Source organism: Nicotiana tomentosiformis, chromosome 8 (genome assembly GCF_000390325.3).
Source record: "Nicotiana tomentosiformis chromosome 8, ASM39032v3, whole genome shotgun sequence".
Lineage (NCBI taxonomy): Eukaryota > Viridiplantae > Streptophyta > Magnoliopsida > Solanales > Solanaceae > Nicotiana > Nicotiana tomentosiformis.
The window spans coordinates 138500309-138523062 of record NC_090819.1 but is presented as its reverse complement, the minus strand read 5'-3'; positions in this window follow the sequence as shown (position 1 = coordinate 138523062).

The window sequence follows — 22754 nt, the reverse complement described above, 5'->3', positions numbered from 1 at the left end:
CGTGCTTTGTTTATTTTAGACACTTTGCCTAATTTTTCCTATTCCAATTGCCAAACAATGAAGATTAGGGTTTTGAATTTGAATATAGTAGAAACTAAAATTATAGTAATAACATCAAAATAAGAAAAAGGTAAAATGCAGCAAACTTTCATCGAAAGGGAATTCCCATTAGTTTTTCTCTGATGTAGGGTTCTCTTTTCGGCATGCATTCTTAGAAAGTTTGGATTTTGCAAGTAATGGTGAAGCAAATTCTATTGATAGAGGAAGCAAAGTTTTAGAGCTTCATCAAATTGGAAGGAGTAGAGAGATTGGGTGTAAGCCAATTTTGATTTTGACAATAACATTATAGAGGAAGAGAGTTTAAGGGCTGATTATGTATTTGACTGTGCTTTATTTATTATAGACCCTCTGCCTAATTTGTCCAATTTCAATTTCCAAACAGTGAAGATTAGGTTTTGAATTTGAATATTATAGAAACTAAAATTACGGTAATAACATCAAAAGCAGAAAAAGGAGAAATCCAGCATACTTTCATCGAAAGGAAATCTCATTTGTTTTTGTCTGATGTAGGGATCTAGTTTTAGCAGGCATTGTCTCAGAAAAATTGGATTTTGCTAGAAATGGTGGAGTAGATTCTGTTAATAGACGAAGTAAAGTTTTAGAGCTTCATCAAATCGGAAGGAGTAGAGAGATAGGGTGTAAGCCAATTTTAATTTTGACAATAACTTTATAGAGGAAGAGAGTTTAAGGGTTGATTGTGTATTTGACCGTGCTTTATTTATTATAGACCGTCTCCCTAATTTGTCCTATTCCAATTTCCAAACAGTGAGGATTAGGTTTTGAATTTGAATATTGTAGAAACTAAAATTACGGTAATAACATCAAAATCAGAAAAAGGAGAAATCCACCATACTTTCATCGAAAGGGAAATCCCATTTATTTTTCTCTGATGTAGAGATCTCTTTTTTGGCAGGCATTCTCTCAGAAAGTTTGGAGCAAGAAATGGTGCAGCAGATTCTGTTGATGGAGGAAGCAAAGTTTTAGAGGTTCATCAAATTGGAGAGAGTAGAGAGACAAGGTGTAAGCCAAATTTAATTTTGACAATAACTTTACAGAGGAAGATAATTTAAGGGTTGATTGTGTATTTAATCATGCTTTGTTTATCTAAGACACTTTACCTAATTTGTCTTATTCCAATTTCCAAACATTGAAGATTAGGATTTTGAATTTAAATATAGTAGAAACTAAAATTATGGTAATAACATCAAAATCAGAAAAAGGAGAAATGAAGCAAAAGTTTCATCTAAAGGGAAATCCCATTTATTTTTCTCTTATGTTGGGATCTATTTTTTGGCAGGCATCCTCTCTCAAAGTTTTGAGCTAGAAATGGTGGAGTAGATTCTATTGATAGAGGAAGCAAAGTTTTAGAGCTTCATCAAATTGGAAGGAGTAGAGAGACAATGTGTAAGCCAATTTTAATTTTGACAATAACTTTACAGAGGAAGAAAAAGTTTAAGATATAATTGTGTATTTGACCGTGCTTTGTTTATTTTAGACACTTTGCCTAATTTTTCCTATTCCAATTGCCAAACAATGAAGATTAGGGTTTTGAATTTGAATATAGTAGAAACTAAAATTATAGTAATAACATCAAAATAAGAAAAAGGTGAAATGCAGCAAACTTTCATCGAAAGGGAATTCCCATTAGTTTTTCTCTGATGTAGGGTTCTCTTTTCGGCATGGATTCTTAGAAAGTTTGGATTTTGCAAGTAATGGTGAAGCAGATTCTGTTGATAGAGGAAGCAAAGTTTTAGAGCTTCATCAAATTGGAAGGAGTAGAGAGATAGGGTGTAAGCCAATTTTGATTTTGACAATAACATTATAGAAGAAGAGAGTTTAAGGGTTGATTATGTATTTGACTGTGCTTTATTTATTATAGACCCTCTGCCTAATTTGTCCTATTTCAATTTCCAAACAGTGAAGATTAGGTTTTGAATTTGAATATTGTAGAAACTAAAATTACGGTAATAACATCAAAAGCAGAAAAAAGAGAAATCCAGCATACTTTCATCGAAAGGAAATCTCATTTGTTTTTGTTTGATGTAGGGATCTAGTTTTAGCAGGCATTGTCTCAAAAAAATTGGATTTTGCTAGAAATGGCGGAGCAGATTCTGTTGATAGATGAAGTAATATTTTAGAGCTTCATCAAATCGGAAGGGGAAGAGAGATAGGGTGTAAGCCAATTTTAATTTTTACAATAACTTTATCGAGGAAGAGAGTTTAAGGGTTGATTGTGTATTTGACCGTGCTTTTTTTATTATAGACCGTCTGCCTAATTTGTCCTATTCCAATTTCCAAACAGTGAAGATTTGGTTTTGAATTTGAATATTGTAGAAACTAAAATTACGGAAATAACATCAAAATCAGAAAAAGGAGAAATCCACCATACTTTCATCGAAAGGGAAATCCCATTTGTTTTTCTCTGATGTAGAGATCTCTTTTTTGGCAGGCATTCTCTAAGAAAGTTTGGAGCAAGAAATGGTGCAGCAGATTCTGTTGATGGAGGAAGCAAAGTTTTAGAGCTTCATCAAATTGGAGAGAGTAGAGAGACAAGGTGTAAGCCAAATTTAATTTTGTCAATAATTTTACAGAGGAAGACAAAGTTTAAGGGTTGATTGTGTATTTAATCATGCTTTGTTTATCTAAGACACTTTACCTAATTTGTCCTATTCCAATTTCCAAACAATGAAGATTAGGATTTTGAATTTAAATATAGTAGAAACTAAAATTATGATAATAACATCAAAATCAGAAAAAGGAGAAATGAAGCAAAAGTTTCATCTAAAGGGAAATCCCATTTATTTTTCTCTTATGTTGGGATCTATTTTTTGGCAGGCATCCTCTCTCAAAGTTTTGAGCTAGAAATGGTGGAGTAGATTCTATTGATAGAGGAAACAAAGTTTTAGAGCTTCATCAAATTGGAAGGAGTAGAGAGACAATGTGTAAGCCAATTTTAATTTTGACAATAACTTTACAGAGGAAGAAAAAGTTTAAGATATAATTGTGTATTTGACCGTGCTTTGTTTATTTTAGACACTTTGCCTAATTTTTCCTATTCCAATTGCCAAACAATGAAGATTAGGGTTTTGAATTTGAATATAGTAGAAACTAAAATTATAGTAATAACATCAAAATAAGAAAAAGGTGAAATGCAGCAAACTTTCATCGAAAGGGAATTCCCATTAGTTTTTCTCTGATGTAGGGTTCTCTTTTCGGCATGGATTCTTAGAAAGTTTGGATTTTGCAAGTAATGGTGAAGCAGATTCTGTTGATAGAGGAAGCAAAGTTTTAGAGCTTCATCAAATTTGAAGGAGTAGAGAGATAGGGTGTAAGCCAATTTTGATTTTGACAATAACATTATAGAAGAAGAGAGTTTAAGGGTTGATTATGTATTTGACTGTGCTTTATTTATTATAGACCCTCTGCCTAATTTGTCCTATTTCAATTTCCAAACAGTGAAGATTAGGTTTTGAATTTGAATATTGTAGAAACTAAAATTACGGTAATAACATCAAAAGCAGAAAAAGGAGAAATCCAGCATACTTTCATCGAAAGGAAATCTCATTTGTTTTTGTCTGATGTAGGGATCTAGTTTTAGCAGGCATTGTCTCAAAAAAATTGGATTTTGCTAGAAATGGCGGGGCAGATTCTGTTGATAGATGAAGTAAAGTTTTAGAGCTTCATCAAATCGGAAGGGGAAGAGAGATAGGGTGTAAGCCAATTTTAATTTTTACAATAACTTTATCGAGGAAGAGAGTTTAAGGGTTGATTGTGTATTTGACCGTGCTTTATTTATTATAGACCGTGTGCCTAATTTGTCCTATTCCAATTTCCAAACAGTGAAGATTTGGTTTTGAATTTGAATATTGTAGAAACTAAAATTACGGAAATAACATCAAAATCAGAAAAAGGAGAAATCCACCATACTTTCATCGAAAGGGAAATCCCATTTGTTTTTCTCTGATGTAGAGATCTCTTTTTTGGCAGGCATTCTCTCAGAAAGTTTGGAGCAAGAAATGGTGCAGGAGATTCTGTTGAATGAGGAAGCAAAGTTTTAGAGCTTCATCTAATTGGAGAGAGTAGAGAGACAAGGTGTAAGCCAAATTTAATTTTGACAATAACTTTACAGAGGAAGACAAAGTTTAAGGGTTGATTGTGTATTTAATCATGCTTTGTTTATCTAAGACACTTTACCTAATTTGTCCTATTCCAATTTCCAAACATTGAAGATTAGGATTTTGAATTTAAATATAGTAGAAACTAAAATTATGGTAATAACATCAAAATCAGAAAAAGGAGAAATGAAGCAAAAGTTTCATCTAAAGGGAAATCCCATTTATTTTTCTCTTATGTTGGGATCTATTTTTTGGCAGGCATCCTCTCTCAAAGTTTTGATCTAGAAATGGTGGAGTAGATTCTATTGATAGAGGAAACAAAGTTTTAGAGTTTCATTAAATTGGAAGGAGTAGAGAGACAATGTGTAAGCCAATTTTAATTTTGACAATAACTTTACAGAGGAAGAAAAAGTTTAAGATATAATTGTGTATTTGACCGTGCTTTGTTTATTTTAGACACTTTGCCTAATTTTTTCTATTCCAATTGCCAAACAATGAAGATTAGGGTTTTGAATTTGAATATAGCAGAAACTAAAATTATAGTAATAACATCAAAATAAGAAAAAGGTGAAATGCAGCAAACTTTCATCGAAAGGGAATTCCCATTAGTTTTTCTCTGATGTAGGGTTCTCTTTTCGGCATGGATTCTTAGAAAGTTTGGATTTTGCAAGTAATGGTGAAGCAGATTCTGTTGATAGAGGAAGCAAAGTTTTAGAGTTTCATCAAATTGGAAGGAGTAGAGAGATAGGGTGTAAGCCAATTTTGATTTTGACAATAACATTATAGAAGAAGAGCGTTTAAGGGTTGATTATGTATTTGACTGTGCTTTATTTATTATAGACCCTCTGCCTAATTTGTCCTATTTCAATTTCCAAACAGTGAAGATTAGGTTTTGAATTTGAATATTGTAGAAACTAAAATTACGGTAATAACATCAAAAGCAGAAAAAGGAGAAATCCAGCATACTTTCATCGAAAGGAAATCTCATTTGTTTTTGTCTGATGTAGGGATCTAGTTTTAGCAGGCATTGTCTCAAAAAAATTGTATTTTGCTAGAAATGGCGGAGCAGATTCTGTTGATAGATGAAGTAAAGTTTTAGAGCTTCATCAAATCGGAAGGGGAAGAGAGATAGGGTGTAAGCCAATTTTAATTTTTACAATAACTTTATCGAGGAAGAGAGTTTAAGCGTTGATTGTGTATTTGACCGTGCTTTATTTATTATAGACCGTGTGCCTAATTTGTCCTATTCCAATTTCCAAACAGTGAAGATTTGGTTTTGAATTTGAATATTGTAGAAACTAAAATTACGGAAATAACATCAAAATCAGAAAAAGGAGAAATCCACCATACTTTCATCGAAAGGGAAATCCCATTTGTTTTTTTCTGATGTAGAGATCTCTTTTTTGGCAGGCATTCTCTCAGAAAGTTTGGAGCAAGAAATGGTGCAGCATATTCTGTTGATGGAGGAAGCAAAGTTTTAGAGGTTCATCAAATTGGAGAGAGTAGAGAGACAAGGTGTAAGCTAAATTTAATTTTGACAATAACTTTACAGAGGAAGACAAAGTTTAAGGGTTGATTGTGTATTTAATCATGCTTTGTTTATCTAAGACACTTTACCTAATTTGTCCTATTTCAATTTCCAAACAATGAAGATTAGGATTTTGAATTTAAATATAGTAGAAACTAAAACTATGGTAATAATATCAAAATCAGAAAAAGGAGAAATGAAGCAAAAGTTTCATCTAAAGGGAAATCCCATTTATTTTTCTCTTATGTTGGGATCTATTTTTTGGCAGGCATCCTCTCTCAAAGTTTTGAGTTAGAAATGGTGGAGTAGATTCTATTGATAGAGGAAACAAAATTTTAGAGCTTCATCAAATTGGAAGGAGTAGAGAGACAATGTGTAAGCCAATTTTAATTTTGACAATAACTTTACAGAGGAAGAAAAAGTTTAAGATATAATTGTGTATTTGACCGTGCTTTGTTTATTTTAGACACTTTGCCTAATTTTTCCTATTCAAATTGCCAAACAATGAAGATTAGGGTCTTGAATTTGAATATAGTAGAAACTAAAATTATAGTAATAACATCAAAATAAGAAAAAGGTGAAATGCAGCAAACTTTCATCGAAAGGGAATTCCCATTAGTTTTTCTCTGATGTAGGGTTCTCTTTTCGGCATGCATTCTTAGAAAGTTTAGATTTTGCAAGTAATGGTGAAGCAGATTCTATTGATAGAGGAAGCAAAGTTTTAGAGCTTCATCAAATTGGAAGGAGTAGGGAGATAGGGTGTAAGCCAATTTTGATTTTGACAATAACTTTATAGAGGAAGAGAGTTTAAGGGATGATTATGTATTTGACTGTACTTTATTTATTATAGACCCTCTGCCTAATCTGTCCTATTTTAATTTCCAAACAGTGAAGATTAAGTTTTCAATTTGAATATTGTTGAAACTAAAATTACGGTAATAACATCAAAAGCAGAAAAATGAGAAATCCAGCATACTTTCATCGAAAGAAAATCTTATTTATTTTTCTCTGATGTAGGGATCTCGTTTTAGCAGGCATTCTTAGGAAGTTTTGATTTTGCTAGAAATGGTGGAGTAGATTCTGTTGATAGAGGAAGCAATGTTTTAGATCTTCATCAAATTGGACGGAGTAAAGAGTCATGGTGTAAGTCAATTTTAAGGGTTGATTGTATATTTGACTGTGCTTTGTTTGTCTTAGACCCTCTGCCTATTTTGTCCTATTCCAATTTCCAAAAAATAAAGATTAGGATTTTGAATTTGAATATAGTAGAAACTAAAATTATGGTAATAACGTCAAAATCAGAAAAAGGAGAAATTATGCAAACTTTCATCGAAAGGGAAATCCCATTTATTTTTCTCTGATGTAGGGATCTCTTTTTTGGCAGGCATCCTCTCAGAATGTTTGGAGCTAGAAATGGTGGACAAATTCTGTTGATAGAGGAAGCAAAGTTTTAGAGTTTCATCAAATTGGAAGGAGTAGAGAGACAAGGTGTAAGCTAATTTTAATTTTGACAATAACTTTACCGTGTATTTGACGGTGTTAGACCCTTTGCCTAATTTGTCCTATTCCAATTTCCAAACAATGAAGATTAGGGTTTTGAATTTGAATATTGTAGAAACTAAAATTATGGTAATAACATCAAATTCCGAAAAAGGTGAAATGCAGCAAACTTTCATCGAAAGGGAAATCCCATTTGTTTTTCTCTGATGTAGGGTTCTCTTTTTGGCATGCATTCTTAGAAAGTTTGGATTTTGCTAGTAATGGTGGAGAATATTATGTTGATAGAGGAAGCAACGTTTTAGAGTGTCACGACCCAAAACTAACCCCCTGTCGTGATGTCGCCTATCGTGGAACTAGGCAAGCCGACTCATTTCCAAAACAAAATGATATTTTCATTTTAAAGATAATTTCACGGTTATCTAACATAAAAACCTTCATTTAAAGAGTTCAAATCAAAGAAAAAAAAAACAAAAGTGCGGAAAAGAAAAGTCCGAGATCGGGGTGTCACTAGTCATGAGCATCTAGTATAATCTGTCTAACAATATCAAGGCTAACTCAGCCTGGAAAAATAGCTAAATACTACTAAAGGAAGATAAGAGGGAGAAGAGTGGGGGCTGCGATAGCCAAACAGCTACCTTGCTATCTCCAAGAAAATCTGCAACCAGAACACTCAATAACCGCTACCGTGTTTAGCCACACCTGGATCTGCATACAAGGTGCAGGGAGTAACGTCAGTACGCCAACTCAGTAAGTAAAAACAATAAATAAAGACTGAGCAGTAGTGACGAGCAATAAAGCATATAACATTCATATCAGGAAATCTCAGTAAAATACCACATGCTCTTAAAAATCAGGATTTGAATCAAACACCTCGTTTAAACCCAGTTCCAATAAAAATTATTTTTATTTTCCAATAGTTTTTCAAACAAAGGCTCAATGCAAAGGTGAGCAAAAATGATGAAATCATAAACAGCCACTCGGGCAGACCTCACAGTCACTCGTGCCACTCGTGCACAACTCACAATCACTCTTGCCACTCCGACATACCTCACAATCACTCTTGCCTCCCAGTCACTCAGCACTCGGCACTCGGCACTCGCACTCAGTAGGTACTTGCGCTCACTGGGGGTGTGTACAGACTCCGGAGGGGCTCCTTCAGCCCAAGCGCTATAATCTGCACGGATAACTCACGTGCGATAATAATAAAGTATGCTACAGGCGGGCATCCCTGATCCACACTCATCCTCACCAATGAGGACCTCGGCCTCACTCAGTCACACGTATGCTGCAGGCGGGCAGCCCCGATCCACACTCATCCTCACAAATCAGGCCCTCGGCCTCACTCAGTCATAAGTAACCGAGCATTCGGCCCAAAACATGTATATATATCAAAATAGTGTCATAAAACTGAGTTATGCGGTAAACAAGTATAAACATGACTGTGTATAGATTTTCAATCGAAAACAATGAGAGGATGGTAAGAAACAGCCCCTAAGGGTCCAAACAGCATTGGCGCAAGGCCCAAACATGGCATTCACCCAATTTACAAAAATCTTTCTAAATCATATAAGTATCAATGGTTTCAACAAAGTATGCAACTTTACAGTTGCTACGGGGCGGACCAATTCACAAATCCCCAACAGTGCATGCCCACACGCCCGTCACCTAGCATGTGCGTCATTAAAAATAGTAGAATGATACAAAAATCTAGGGTTTCATACCCTCAGGACTAGATTTACAATCGTTACTTACCTCAAACCGGTCAAATCTCTACCCCGCAATGCTCTTGCCTCTGGACTCGGCCTCCAAATGCTCTAAATCTATTCACAATTAGTATAATACCATCAATATATGCTAATGGAATGAATTCCACAAGAAAAGCATCATAATTAGACCAAAACCCGAAATTAGCTCAAAATTCGCCTGTGGGGCCCACGTCTCGGAAACCCTACAATAGTTACAAAATCCGCAACTCCGCCGGTGCCATACGATACGGTGGAATAGAAATGGGCTGACTGCCCGACACCAAATCAATACCAAAGTCAATATCCCTGTCACGCGGCATGCCCGGTAGGTCTGCAGGAAACACATCCGGAAAGTCACGTACCACCGGAATAGAATAAATGATAGGAGTCTCTGCAATAACATCCCTCACAAAAGCCAAATAAGATAGGCAACCCTTCTCAACCATGCGCTGAGCCTTCAAATATGACATCACCCTACTTGGTACATAATCTATAGAACCGCTCCACTCAACCCTCGGAATTCCCGGCATAGCCAACGTCACCATCTTAGCGTGACAATCTAGAACAACATGACATGGAGATAACCAATCCATACCCAATATCATATCAAAGTCAACCATACTGAGCAACAATAGATCTACTCAGCTCTTTAGACCCCCAATAGTCACCCCACATGACCGATATACGCGGTCCACAATAATAGTATCGCCCACAGGAGTAGATACATGTACAGATGAAACTAAGGACTAACGGGGCATATCTAGAAAATGGGCGAAATACGAGGAAACATATGAATACGTGGAACCAGGGTCAAATAATACTGAGGCATCTCTGTGGCAAGCTGAGACAATACCTGTAATCCCAGCATCTGAAGCAATAGCATCTGGTCTGGCAGGGAGAGCATAGAAATGGGCCTGACCACCCCCTGATCTGCCTCCCCCTCTAGGGCGACCCCTAGCTGACCGACCTCCACCCCGAGCTGACTGGGCGGATGGTGAGGTAGCTGGGGCTGTAGTAGGAGGCTAAATCCTCTGCTGAGATAGACCTCCATGACGATGAGGACACTGCCTCCACATATGCCCAATCTCCCCACACTCAAAACAACTCCCTGGTGCTGGCGGCGGAAACTGAAGGGAATCCCTAGAACCGGGATGACTGGTAGAAAAACCTGGCATGGAAGAGCCCTGAACAGGTGGAGCACGGGACGAACTCTGAACTGGAAGGGCACTAGGTGATAAGTGGACCTGATGAGAACTGTGAGAACCATGGCCAGATGATGCACCCCGATGAAATGGCCGAGCTGACCGAGCCTGTCTGAAATGACGACCTCTACCGTGCTGGAACTGACCCCCTAAAGGAGCACCGCTGAATCCACCATGACCATGAGGCCTCTTGGCCTCCCTCTTAACCCTCTCCTGACCACGAACCATCTCAATCTGCCGAGCAATGTCGACAACCTCATCAAAGGTAGCACCCGAAACTCGTTCCCTGGTCATGAGCAACTGTAGCTGATAAGTGAGGCCATCAATAAACCTCATTATCCTCTCTCTGTCCGTGGGAACCAACCAGATAGCATGATGGGCCAACTCAGAGAACCGCATCTCATACTGTGTCACAGACATATCACCCTGGCGTAGCCGCTCAAACTGTCTACGCAGCTCCTCTTTGCGGGATCGAGGCACGAACTTCTCCAAAAAGACCACGGAGAACTACTACCAAGTAAGGGGTGTTGCGCCGATAGGCCTACGCCTATCGTAATTCTCCCACCATCTGAGTGCAGCCCCAGAAAACTGAAAGGTAGTGAACGAGACCCCACAATTCTCCAAAATACCAGCAGTACAGAGTATCCTCTGACACCTGTCCAAAAAGTCCTGAGCATCCTCTCTCTCTGTGCCACTGAAAGGTGGTGGCTGAAGTCTCACAAACTTCTCCAACCTACGCTGATCATCCTCAGGCATAGCAAGAAACACATAATCCTGAGCAACAGCAACCGGATGGGCTGGTGGTGCCTCTCGTGTATGAAGTCCCTGAATAACCTGCTCGGGTGTGCGAGCGATAGGAGTCTGAGTGCCTCCCCTGGCCTGAGAAGTGGTTGCGGCCGTCAAAATAGAGACCGCCTGAGCAAGGCCAGTACATGCTGTCAAAATCCGAGCTAAGGCCTTCTGAAGGCTTGGAATCACAATAGGCACATGTGGTGCCTGAGCTGGTGCATCAACAACTGGAACTTGGTCCTGATCTGGGACAACCGGTGGATCTGTAGGTACCGCCCCAACTGCTGTACGGGCTGCACCTCTTCCCCTACCACGACTCTACCGCGACCTCGGCCTCTCGCGGCCCTGGCTGGTGGTACTGGTGGCTGGCCCTCCTGACCGGTAGCACGAGTCCTCACCATCTGTGAGAGAATGAAACAATAGATGTTTAGTTACTAGAATCAACAAATTCGCACGACAAGAATTCAAGAATATGGAGTTTCCTAAAGGTTTTGCAACCTCCTGAAGATAAGTACAGACGTCTCCGTACCGATTCGCAAGACTCTACTAAACCCGCTTATGACTCGTGAGACCTATGTAACCTAGGTTCTGATACCAATCTGTCACGACCCAAAACTAACCCCCTGTCGTGATGGCGCCTATCATGGAACTAGGAAAGCCGAATCATTTCCAAAACAAAATGATATTTTCATTTCAAAGATAATTTCAAGGTTATCTAACATAAAAACCTTCATTTAAAGAGTTCAAATCAAAGAAAAAAAATAGAAGTGCGGAAAAGAAAAGTCCGACATCGGGGTGTCAATAGTCATGAGCATCTACTATAATTTGTCTAACAATATCAAGGCTAACTCAGCCTGGAAAAATAGCTAAATACTACTAGAGGAAGATAAGAGGGGGAAGAGTAGGGGCTGCGATCGCCAAACAGCTACCTTGCTATCTCCAAGAAAATCTGCAACCAGAACACTCAATAACCGCTTCCGTGTCCAGCCACACCTGGATCTGCACACAAGGTGCAGGGAGTAACGTGAGTACGCCAACTCAGTAAGTAACAAAAATAAATAAATACTGAGCAGTAGTGACGAGAAATAAAGCATATAACATTCATATCAGGAAATCTCAGTAAAATACCACATGCTCTTAAAAATCAGGATTTGAATCAAAGATCTCGTTTAAACCCAGTTCCAATAAAAATCATTTTTATTTTCCAATAGTTTTTCAAACAAAGGCTCAATGCAAAGGTGAGCAAAAATGATGAAATCATAAACAGCCACTCGGGCAGACCTCACAGTAACTCGTGCCACTCGGGCATACCTCACAATCACTCTTGCCACTCGGGCATACCTCACAATCACTCTTGCCACTCGGGCATACCTCACAATCACTCTTGCCTCCCAGTCACTCAGCACTCAGCACTCGGCACTCACACTCAGTAGGTACCTGCGCTCACTAGGGGTGTGTACAGACTCCGGAGGGGCTCCTTCAGCCCAAGCGCTATAATCTGCACGGACAACTCACGAGCGATAATAATAAAGTATGCTGCAGGCGGGCATCCCCAATCCACACTTATCCTCACCAATCAGGCCCTCGGCCTCACTTATTCACAAGTATGCTGCAGGCGGGCAACACCGATCCAAACTCATCCTCACAAATCAGGCCCTCGGCCTCACTCAGTCATAAGTAACTCAAGCCTCTCGGGCATTTCAGTAAAACAGGGCATTCGGCCCAAAACATTTATATACATCAAAATAGCGTCATAAAACTGAGTTATGCGGTAAACAAGTATAAACATGACTGAGTATAGATTTTTAATCGAAAACAATGAGAGGATGGTAAGAAACAGCCCCTAAGGGTCCAAACAGCATTGGCGCAAGGCCCAAACATGGCATTCAGCCTAATTTACAAAAATCTTTCTAAATCATATAAGTATCAATGGTTTCAACAAAGTATGCAACTTTACAGTTGCTACGGGGCGGACCAAGTCACAAATCCCCAATAGTGCACGCCCACACGCCCGTCACGTTGCATGTGCGTCACTAAAAATAGTAGAATGATACAAAAATCCGAGGTTTCATACCCTCAGGACTAGATTTATAATTGTTACTTACCTCAAATCGGTCAAATCTCTACCCCGCAATGCTCTTGCCTCTGGACTCGGCCTCCAAATGCTCCAAATCTATTCACAATCAGTATAATACCATCAATATACGCTAATGGAATGAATTCCACAAGAAAAGCTTCAAAATTAGACCAAACCCGAAATTGGCTCAAAATTTTCCTGTGGGCCCCACATCTCGGAACCCGACAAAAGTACAAAATCCGAAAGCCCATCCAACCACGAGTCTACCCATACCAATTTTACCAAAATCCGACCTCAACTCGACCCTCAAATCTACAAATCTTATTTCCAAATTTCAAAGTTTCAATCTCTGATTTACACCTCAAAATCATGAAATCTAGTCGGATTACTCGATGATAATTCAATATTATGGAGTAGAAATTATCACAAGGGACTTACCTAAAGTTTTCCTTGAAAATATACCAAAAATCGCCTCTCCCCAGGCTCCAATTTGTCAAAAAAGGCAAATGGGACGAAGCCCCCGTTTTTATAATTCTGCCTAGACATCCTCGGTTCTTCCTCAATCTTGGCCTTCGATCGAGGTCCTCGATCCTGGTTCTCGGTCCTAGCCCTCGATTAATTCTTATTCCCAGCCTTCGACCGTGACCCTCGACCCTAGGCTCGATCATGCCTTCGATCGTGTCACGACCCAAAATCCCACTAGTCGTGATGGCACCTAACCCAACCTGTTAGGTAAGCCAATTTCCAACTATCCAATTCCAATGAAATTAATTAAAAGAAAATATCTAAAACCGATACATCTCCCCAAGAACTGGTAGTGCAAATCATGAGCTTTTAAGAATAGAGTATACAAAGCGGAAATGAAATAAATACATAGTGTGTTTGAATAATACATAAACAGAGCTTTTATAAATCTAAGGCTACCCTGAACAAGAGGCAGCTACAACAGGGACGCAGGTACATCTTCAAGTCCCGCAACCATCGAGCACAACAACAACAACAGCCAACATCTGCACGCAATGTGCAGAAGTGTAGTATCAGTACAACCGACCACATGTACTGAGTAAGTAACAAACCTACCCGTAGGTTGAAAGTAGTGACGAGCTTCTACCAAGGTCGGGTCCACTACCAATAGTACACAACAATCAATAACAACATAAATCAAATAATACCAGAAATAACTCAGGGATAAAATACTCAGTCAGATAATGATTTCAAAAATAGTAGTTCTTTCTTTCAAATACATCAGTAAAAACCCAAATTGTTTGCTGGAGTTACCAAAAATATGAATAGTTTGAAAACAATAAATTTCTCCCAAAATCTTGTCAATAATAAATAAGATGTTTCATTTTCCTTTCCGGATAACCCGTGTAAAACAAATGCATCACTATGCCCATCTGTCAACAATGTGTGAAAACTCATGAATGATGTGATGTTGTACAGCATGAGGAAAAAAATACATCTCTATGTCTGTATGTCATGTGTGCATGCCAATGCAATGCAACTCAATGATAAAAATCATAAACAGCCCCTCGGGCAGAACATCACTCATATACAGCCCCTCGGGAAAACCTCACAGTCACTCGTGCCACTCGGGAAAACCTCACAATCACTCTTGCCACTCGGGCATACCTCACAATCACTCTTGCCACTCGGGCATACCTCACAATTACTCATGCCTCCTAGTCACTCGTCACTCGCACTCAATAGGTACCTGTGCTCACTAGGGGTGTGTACAGACTCCGGAGGGGATCCTTCATCCCAAGCGCTATATCAAGCCAAATCATGGCATAAATCACTCAGGTATGCTGCAGGCGGGCAGCCCCGATCCACTCTCATCCTCACAAATCAGGCCCTCGGCCGATATCAAACATGCTGCGGCGTGCAGCCCGATCCCATGAATATGAAACATAAATCAGGCCCTCGGCCTCACTCAGTCATAAACCTCTCAAGCCACTCGGGCATCTCAATTAAACAGGGCATTCGGCCCAAAACATTTTTATGCATCAAAATAGAGTCATAAAACTGAGTTATGATATGCAATGAAATGAATATGACTGAGTATGAATTTTCAATTTAACACAATAATTCACAGCAATATGACCTCTATGGGTCCCAATAATACTGGCACATAGCCTCAACATGATTTGTAATATGCCTTTCAGCTCAATGTCTTTAACACATAAAATCGCATGGAAAATACCAAGGTTATTTAACTATAACATTCCACATAAACAATTATGTCACAATTTCTATAGTGCACACCCACACGCCCGTCACCTAGCATGTGCGTCACCTCCCAACAATTCACAAAATATATATATTCAGGTTTCATACCCTCAACTCTAAGATTAGAAGAGTTACTTACCTCAATCCAAGCAAATTCTCTATTCCAATAAACCTTTTCCTCGTGATTCGGCCACCGAACACCTCGAATCTTAGTCAAAATAATTCGATACAATCAACACGAGGTATAGGAATCAATTCCATATGAAAATGCTAATTTTCATAAAAATCCGAAATTTAGCTCAAAAATAGCCCAAGGGGCCCACGTCTCGGAACTCGACAAAAGTTACAAAATCTGAACACCCGTTCCGATACGAGTCCAACCATACAAAAATTATCAAATTCCAACATCGGATTGACCTTCAAATCTTCATTTTACATTTTTGGAAGATTTTACAAAAATCAGATTTTTCTTCCATAAATTCATGGATTCATGATATAAATGAATATGGAATCATGAAATATAATCAATATAGGATAAGGAATACTTACCCCAATGTTTTCCCATGAAAATCGCCCAAAAATCGCCTAAACCGAGCTCCCCAACTCTATTTTTGTCAAAAATGGTCAAAAACCCCGTTTTATAGACCCTCAGATGTTTCGGGCGTCACAGGTAGCGTGGGGCGCTGCCTGTGGCGCAGTTTCCAGTACCCAAAAATTCCCAGCGCCAGGGCTAGCGCCCCACGCTACCCTGGGCGCTCGCGGCGACGGAAAAATCGTTCCAGACACGAAAATAGGCATAACTCCCTCATACGATGTCTGAATTGAATGATTCGTTTTGCTATGGCTCCGTAATTTCAATACGGATCTAATACTTCAATCAAAACTAAATTTGGAGCTCATTTTCTTAATGTGATACCATATATTCTTGAAGAATCGACATCGAATATTCTAGGTTCAATGCCGAAACATAGCAAATCAATCCGGAATGAACTCAAATTTTGTGTACAAGTCATAATACCTCGTAGGAAGTTATTCAAAACTTCAAATAGTTGAAAGGAGAGTAATTACTCAAAATGACAAGTCGGGTCGTTACATTCTCCCCCACTTAAACATACGTTCGTCCTCGAACGTGCCAAGAGTTGTTTCCAGGCCATCAAATCACTGTTCTATCTTACCACACACGTACCCGAGGGTGAACCCACGTCACCCTATTCCATATAGGCTTGACAACACAATCCAACTGAATTCATTAATTTAACTCTAGCCCATAAACATTGGAGTTAAATTTCCAACCTTTAGAATTTATTTCAAGACACAAGTCTTACATTTACACACCGTATAAATCCGAACAAGTTGCGTCGAGCTATAACTATCACCACGGATATAATCAACCAACATATTACACAACTAACTTGCTCGTAGCACTATTCCCGATCATACTGACTACTCCAAAACTAACCGCATACTAGTATTAAACCCATATCGAACCAAACCTCATCCCAAAACCTTCGTACATTGTTGATAATAAAAGAAACACGCGAAATAAACAAGTCACGGAGCTCTCTCGCCCCAACCAGAACCATAATTGCTTTTTGAGCCGACTTTCAATATTATCCTCCCTAACATACCGTAATCAAATATGATACTACCCATTCGAGGTCCAATGGCCTTATATTACTAAACACAACTTTTTCCACAGACATGCCTCACCAATATAACTCATAGCCACAATCCGTGCCATTTGTTCACCAATACGCAACAATTCAAATGTACTCAGTCATGAAAAATGACTCAAATGAGAGAACTGGCCCCGCAATATTAATAAGTACTGCCACAACGAAATGCTGAAAATTCATCATACACCGTAGAACCATCACCCGATTCCAACACAAGGTTCATACCTTAACATAGCTCCGCTGCAATGTGTGTCCCCATCCAAATGTTGGTCCATATAATATACCCCGAGCCACCCTGCTCAAAATCAATAACCACGGAGAGGCAAATGACAAAAATACCACACAAAACCTGAAAGAACATAACCATTACGCAATCGATCATGCAATACCTAAATACTCATCACGCTCAAATTCCACTATAAAACTCAAATAAGACCGCACCATCTGTGCACATACCCAGTGAATCACAACTCCTCGTAGCATAAAGGAGCAACTCACAGATCATCTCAGGACACGAATAATATCAACATCAACCGAATGTCACATCCCTCAACAATAGCAGTATGGAGCCAACCATTCCGGCTCGGTGTAGAATACACATCTTAATTGGGCCTACCAATGGACCGCCAAATCAACTCGGGTTACCCACAAATAGATAAAAGTTCTTCCGAAACTCCATAATGACTTAATCATAACACATTCTATCATCTGGCTAGCTCCGGCCACCACTTCACAATCCATAACCATGAAACAATCCGCTCTTGAGAACTCCAAATCTCCAAATCCATAGAACACGCGAATCACCATATTTGATTCCATCAACAACGCCCGAATGTCTAACACCTCTCTAATACAAGATCATCCCATGAGAAATACTTTAAAAATTCTTCCGTGCCACTTGTCAAAATTTGAATATCAGCATTCTATCAACAGTGTGAGTACCGCAATACCAATTTATACATCCGTAACTCAAAATACAGTGTGCCTTCTGAAGTCCACCCCCTTCTCATAAAACACCAAGTAGTAATAGTATTCATCTAGACATCAAAAACTGTTCATGCCTCTAACAATTTATGACCTCCCTTTCAAGGCTAAACTGTGACCTTGCACATGCCAATCTTAATCCCACACAACTCACCGCATCTATTATGCCATCATGTGACAAGCACAAGGGTCCCATTATCAACTTTGAGTCACAAATAATTTACATACCCCTTTTAGTTAGAAACCTTTCTCTTGCTTCTTTCCAGGAGGAAATCACAATACATAACACGTTCTCCACACCGGTAGAAACCATCAAGAATTCTTTGGAATCTATTTGCACATAATCAAGCCCTTAAAACTAAATTCCTCTAACTCGACCAAGCCACGTAGGTCGCAAGGTCTAGGTGTATTGGCACAAAGCACCTGTAGAAAACACCCACATCATAAGCACCCAAAGAACCGATCATATCCATTACCATACTGATCCAACCTACTACCCAGTTGTCCTATTTTCTCCGGGTCCCTTCCGAATTTTTCTTTAGATTGATACTTCTTCTTGATAAAACACCATGATATTTAACAACAACTCACCCTACAAACCTTACCAAAGAACCACAATGCCCTACGGCCCATAAGCAACTGTATTCTTCTTAAGCACCTTCAAAAATACCACAACTATAACACTCACTTTTAGAATACCTTATGTGAATTTGAAATTGTTCTTCTTACCTTCCTTATACAAAAATGTAGAATCCTTAGTCATATAGAATTTTCGCAAGTCCAGGAATCTTCAAACGCAAATCTCAGATTTTATCCATACACAAGTCCGAAAATATTCTCAATTACTATATATAATTCTCAAACAAACTGGAATTTTCTCGGGAGTCACCCACTTTGCTCAAATCTAATTGCACTGTCCAAATGGGCCAAAATAAACGTGTCCCATTAGCACCACAACACTCAAAGAAGTAACTCTACTTTAACACCACATATCAAATTCATACTCTGTGCGCACTACATCATTCACCAATAACAACTTACTCATCCCGTGAATTTCATTTACTCATACGTGTAATATAATCCTTATCCAGGAATTTCCTTTTTTCGAGTCATACTCGATCTCAACTTCTGCAAGTCATAGCTAACCCACAAGTATGCCTCAGACAATTAAAATTTAACACCTAACCAAGATCTCAAATTGTCAATAGCATACTCCCCCACTTGGCTCAAAGCCATAGATTAAAACATTCCATAAATCACAATACCAATACTCTCTTACTGCCATAATGCCACAGTCAGTCCAATGAAACTTCTTCCCTAGTTCATACAACGCCAACCAAAAAAAATACCTCAATCAACCGCTAAACTCGTATTCATCCTCTTAACACACAAGTCAACTTTCTCAACCAGATTCAGATTCAAATCTCCACCCATACACCCCGTCGGTAGAAAAGAAACTCTCTACTCACATCATAAGGAATACTCCTACGTAGATTACTCCGCAGGGGATAATCCACCTGCTTAGCCTCAATCTGGTATCTTGTTATACCCATTCACATTCACAATTACTATGCAATCACTTAGTCTATCTGAGTCCAAACTCATTAACCAGACGTGAGAATTTAGTTTTACCCCAAAATTTAACAATGTGAAAGATCCTTCAAAAAATTCATCCTAGAGACTGTACACCACATCAATTCGAAAAACAAGCACCCAATGGCCTTTCCTTTACATTTCAAGGAAATACTTCTCGTCAAATTCAAATCGTCTAAAAACATCATGCATTTACATCATACTCATCACAAAGCCATTCCACCGCTCATCGATCCACAACTTCCACTCATAGGGATATTACCGGACATATGAGTCCAAATGTAAAGGTTACAACTGAAGCTACCGAGCCTAAGCTGCGGTCTAAACTTGGCCTCAAGTCCTCCAAACTGGCCCATCACCAAAACACAAAATACACACCTCGAACCTCATTCATAGAATCATAAGCCGACGATGCACAACTGATACCGAGTGCTCATGTGCACATACGAATACGTGGAAGGAATTCAAAGAGTTATATTTCAAGCTGAATCAATTTCCGCACGATAAGGAAAGAAAGATGGGAAATTATCCTAAATGTCTTGTAGCCTCTCGAAGATAAGTATGGACGTCATCATACCGATCCGCAAGACTCTACTAGACACTTGCTCATGACTTGTAGAACCTATGAACCTAGAGCTCTGATACCAACTTGTCACGACCCAAAATCCCACTAGTCGTGATGACACCTAACCCAACCTGTTAGGTAAGCCAATTTCCAACTATCCAATTCCAATGAAATTAATTAAAAGAAAATATCTAAAACCGATACATCTCCCCAAGAACTGGTAGTACAAATCATGAGCTTCTAAGAATAGAGTATACAAAGCGGAAATGAAATAAATACATAGTGTGTTTGAATAATACATAAACAGAGCTTTTATTAATCTAAGGCTACCCTGAACAAGAGGCAGCTACAACAGGGACGCAGGTACATCTTCAAGTCCCGCAACCATCGAGCACAGCAACAACAACAGCCAACATCTGCACGCAATGTGCAGAAGTGTAGTATCAGTACAACCGACTCCATGTACTGAGTAAGTAACAAACCTACCAAGGTCGGGTCCACAACCAATAGTACACAACAATCCATAACAACATAAAGCAAATAATATCAGAAATAACTCAGGGATAAAATACTCAGCCAGATAATGATTTCAAAAATAGTAGTTCTTTCTTTCAAATACATCAGTAAAAACCCAAATTGTTTGCTGGAGTTACCAAAAATATGAATAGTTTGAAAACAATAAACTTCTCCCAAAATCTTGTCAATAATAAATAAGATGTTTCATTTTCCTTTTCAGATAACCCGTGTAAAACAAATGCATCACTATGCCCATCTGTCAACAATGTGTGAAAACTCATGAATGATGTGATGTTGTACAGCATGAGGAAAAAAATACATCTCTATGCTTGTATGTCATGTGTGCATTCCAATGCAATGCAACTCAATGATAAAAATCATAAACAGCCCCTCGAGCAAATCATCACTCATATACAGCCCCTCGGGAAAACCTCACAGTCACTCGTGCCAATCGGGCACACCTCACAATCACTCTTGCCACTCGGGCATACCTCACAATCACTCTTGCCACTCGGGCATACCTCACAATTACTCATGCCTCCCAGTCACTCGTCACTCGGCACTCGCACTCAGTAGGTACCTGCGCTCACTGGGGGTGTGTACAGACTCCGGAGGGGATCCTTCATCCCAAGCGCTATATCAAGCCAAATCATGGCATAAATCACTCAGGTATGTTGCAGGCGGGCAACCCCGATCCACTCTCATCCTCACAAATCAGGCCCTCGGTCGATATCAAACATGCTGCGGCGTGCAGCCCGATCCCATGAATATGAAACATAAATCAGGCCCTCGGCCTCACTCAGTCATAAACCTCTCAAGCCACTCGGGCATCTCAATTAAACAGGGCATTCGGCCCAAAACATTTTTATGCATCAAAATAGAGTCATCAAACTGAGTTATGATATGCAATGAAATGAATATGACTGAGTATGAATTTTCAATTTAACACAATAATTCACAGCAATATGACCTCCGTGGGTCCCAATAATACTGGCACATAGCCTCAACATGATTTGTAATATGCCTTTCAGCTCAATGTCTTTAACACATAAAACCGCATGGAAAATACCAAGGTTATTTAACTATAACATTCCACATAAATAATTATGTCACAATTTCTATAGTGCACGCCCACACGCCCGTCACCTAGCATGTGCGTCACCTCCCAACAATTCACAAAATACATATATTCAGGTTTCATACCCTCAACTCTAAGATTAGAAGAGTTACTTACCTCAATCCAAGCAAATTCTCTATTCCAATAAACCTTTTCCTCGTGATTCGGCCTCCAAACACCTCGAATCTTAGTCAAAATAATTTGATAAAATCAACACGAGGTATAGGAATCAATTCCATATGAAAATGCTAATTTTCATAAAAAATCTAAAATTTAGCTCAAAAATAGCCCATGGGGCCCACATCTCGGAACCCGACAAAAGTTACAAAATCTGAACACCTGTTCCGATACGAGTCCAACCATATAAAAATTATCAAATTCCGACATCGGATTGACCTTCAAATCTTCATTTTACATTTTTAGAAGATTTTACAAAAATCAGATTTTTCTTCCATAAATTCATGGATTCATGATGTAAATGAATATGAAATCATGAAATATAATAAATATAGGATAAAGAACACTTACCCCAATGTTTTCCCATGAAAATTGCCCAAACATCGCCTAAACCGAGCTCCCCAACTCTATTTTTGTCAAAAATGGTCAAAAACCTCGTTTTATAGACCCTCAGATGTTTCGGGCATCACAGGTAGCGTGGGGCGCTGCCTGTGACGCAGTTTCCAGTACCCAAAAATTCCCAGCGCCAGGGCTAGCGCCCCACGCTACCCTGGGCGATCGCGGCGACGGAAAAATCGTTCCAGACACGAAAATAGGCATAACTCTCTCATACGATGTCCGAATTGAATGATTCTTTTTGCTATGGCTCCGTAATTTCAATACGGATTTAATACTTCAATCAAAACTAAATTTGGAGCTCATTTGCTTAATGTGATACCACATATTCTTGAAAAATTGACATCGAACATTCTAGGTTCAATGCCGAAATATAGCAAATCAATCCGGAATGAACTCAAATTTTGTGTACAAGTCATAATACCTCGTAGGAAGTAATTCAAGACTTCAAATAGTTTAAAGGAGAGTAATTACTCAAAATGACA